Source organism: Nicotiana sylvestris, chromosome 8 (assembly GCF_000393655.2).
Source record: "Nicotiana sylvestris chromosome 8, ASM39365v2, whole genome shotgun sequence".
NCBI classification, from domain to species: Eukaryota; Viridiplantae; Streptophyta; class Magnoliopsida; order Solanales; family Solanaceae; genus Nicotiana; species Nicotiana sylvestris.
In genome coordinates, this window is record NC_091064.1 from 75,453,786 (window position 1) to 75,457,151 (window position 3,366).

Below are 3,366 nucleotides of genomic sequence, written 5' to 3' on the forward strand. Positions count from 1 at the left end.
CACATATTTACCATGAAAATGATAACAATGAAATTTGTAAATGAGATTCTAAAAATACATGATCTATTCCTGAGGTAGTTTTTAGGGTAGTTGATGCTAAAAATGCTAAGTATAGTGATAGAATACGAGCTAAATCGAGGTAGTAGGCAAACCAAAAGGGCTTGTTGCCTGAGCACGGAGCAGGCCGATGGAGGCCTCGGGGTCGAGGCTTGAGCAAAGATTGAACTATCTGGAACAGTCGGGAAAGGGATAACAAACAGAGATGCATTAAGTAAGGCTCTTTATGGTCATTGCACAGCTAGACGGGCGAAGAACATGTAAGAAAACGATAAATGCAAGGTTGCCTCAGGCCAATGAGAACAAATAACTCAAAAGAAAGAAAGAGGGAGAGAGATATTATTGCACTTGTGGAGAAATGGAGCAACATCAACCCTTTACAAAGTGGAGCGAGCCCCTTTTATATAGATGGGGAGACTCGGCTACAAGTAGGTGGGGGTTAGCTACAAAGTACGGCGATGGGATGGCCTGAAGTGATACTTCAGCGTAGGCTCCTGGTAGGCCGCATTTGTCAGACGTAGCCATATGCCTAGAGGGGTTCTTCCTCTATCCTGGCTTCGTCCTTTGTTTCCTCTGAGTTGGGCTTCGACGAGCCCTAAGGTCGAGAACGAGGTCGCGACCTCCTACCCCTGAAATCGCGAGGCATTCTTCCGGAATGTCTTGACAGCGGAAAATTAAGTCCTCTGATTTCACCATGTACAGATAGTCTCCACGTTTCCCATATCGATGATGCGACCCTGGCTCGTGCTTTTCGACCTTATTCATTGTATTCTTTGATTTTTTCTTCCCAAGGTGTAAGTACCGCCGCCGGTTCAGTTTTAGTAGGTGCATTAACTGCGCTCGTTGGTCAGTCTTCCAAAGTATGGATGACTGTGCCGTAATCCCCTCTAAATGGGGATGTCTTGGCTTTGTTTTTCACCATCTCAAAGTTTCTGTTGGCTTGCTTGCCTTTTTTTATCTCCTTCTTTCCCCATTTGAACATCATGTCTATGGCTTATGGTCTTAAAGCCATTTGGAGGAGCTTCATTGGACTGTCTTGTAGACTTCTGCTGGGGCTCTATTTTGCCGAACACATACGCATCGTCCTGCTATCACCGCAATTATCGATATGCTGGCCCTTGTCGCTATTACTGTCGGGCCGAGATGGTGGTGGAGGGAGATTCGGTTCCTCCTTTATGTAGATAGTTGCTCAGACTATGCACCGGTGCTCACTCTTCTACTCGGGATTGGTGGGTCTTCAACTTTGACTTCGGCGGGCCATGTCTCTTTTCTCTACCTACTCTGCATCCCTTCCTTTTCCTCTTCTTCATCTTCTCCAGCGAGAATCCCTTGGGGGATTAAGCTGGGAACCTATGGGAGGTGGGTATCGAAGGAGTCACCCTCAAGAATATGTGCTCGAGGGTGGGGCGCCCGGGGGTGCTGAGACTGGAGATGAACCCTCGAGGGTGGACAGGGCGCCCGGGTTTCATCATATCAACATCCTTCTGCTCCTCCGCTTTGGGTGTAGACTCCAGTGGGTTTTTGTAATTGTATTTAATGACCCCTCGAGGGCTGCTTGTACACAAACTTTCATGAATAAGAAATGAACTTCGTTGATTTCTGCTTTCGAATTTGCTTTGTTTCTGTATGCTTTCATGCCCTTCGAGGTTCTTCGAATGTCTCCTTTTTTGTTATTGATCGCTGATATCTAGATTTGGATGCAAGTGTTTATTTCGATCTTTTGCCGATCGACATGGGTCTTTTTCGATCCCATCATCATACTTCGGGACAATTCTGGATCGATCGGATGGGTCGAGGCTATTGAAGTTCCCCGAGTTGTTAGGAGATCATGCGTTGAGTTCTGGGGCCTCCGGGGGTGCTACTCCGGATGCAGGTCATCTTCGGGTACCTGGGCGTCCCCATTAGTCTAGATGTAAATGGCCCCCTTTAGGCTGTATAAGATAGACTTTTGCTGAGGAGCTTGCATGTATTTGGGCGCCTCCTGGGACCTTTTCATAGCTTTCACGATCGGAGCCTCTTGCGTTTACTCCTCCTTCTTAAAAAGAGTGAGTTGTGAGATGAGTTGCTTGCCTTGCGTTGAGTGCCGACATTGAGAGCTCATCGGGGTCCAACTCTTTTTGGGCTGGGGTTTCTCGATGTAGAATGCTGCCTCGAGCATGGGGATACTACAAACAACTCTTCGAGTTATGATTCCTTTTTGTAGGATGCTTCCGGGATCGAACATCAACCCGTCGATATGTATCGAGGTTGTTGGCTTCCCGGGGCTTTCCTCGAGCAGGTGAATTGTTGCTGCTTCTCGCATATATATGGAGTTGTTTCGGCTTCTTTGCAAGACTTTACTACTTTCAAATATCCGCCTTCCCATTCTAGTGCAGGGTACTGTATCTTTCTAGGTGCGGAAGTATTGGTGCGCACCTTTGTATTGGCCTGTCAGTTTCACCATAGCCATAGAAACTTCTCTAGGGCCGATCCGTCTAGGGGCCGGGGGTGATGCACCCGGTGATCAGGAATCAGGTGAGTTTGCTTTGGAGACGGCACCTTTGCTAAGGGGAGAACATCTGGAGATGGTGAGGAGATACTGTGGGTGGAGCAAAGGGATAGCCCTGCAAGCGCTCTCCCCCGACGAGGGTATTGCAGATTCTACTGATGGATTCCTGAACGTGTATTTATATCCTTTAGCCTTTGGCCCTCTTGATAGGATTGTAGTTGAATTTTGTCTGAAGTATCGGGTCACTCTAGCGCAGATTCATCCGTCATTTTGGCGAACGATATTGATGATGAGGTTCTTCACGGAGAAGGCCGGGCTTGAATTCATGCTTGATCATCTTGGCCACTGTGGGCAAAATCATCAACATATACAAGTTGATTAGGTGGTGGTACGTATATAATGTTGTAACCTTTTCCCATATCCCGTATATATATATATATATATATATATATATATATATACACACACACACACACATATATATACATGTATATAACGTCGTCTGAGTCATGGGTAAATGCACATGTATGCATGAGAAATACGTTAAGAAAATCTCTTGAAGTGTCATAAGACCATTTTGCCTTTGAATAATACCATGAAGTAAACTTTTTCAACATACGTATTTCTCTGAGACCCATGAACAGACGATAGAATAATAGGGCACATGAAGAATCAAGAACATATGAACATCTAGTATTCTATGAATAGAGTCATTTATGGAAGTTCTGCATTTACTCGTTTCATTTTTATCGTATGGGTCATGCCAAAAAATATAAGGGATAGCCTTATCATACCTGAGTTGATTCTCTTGACCACCCTTC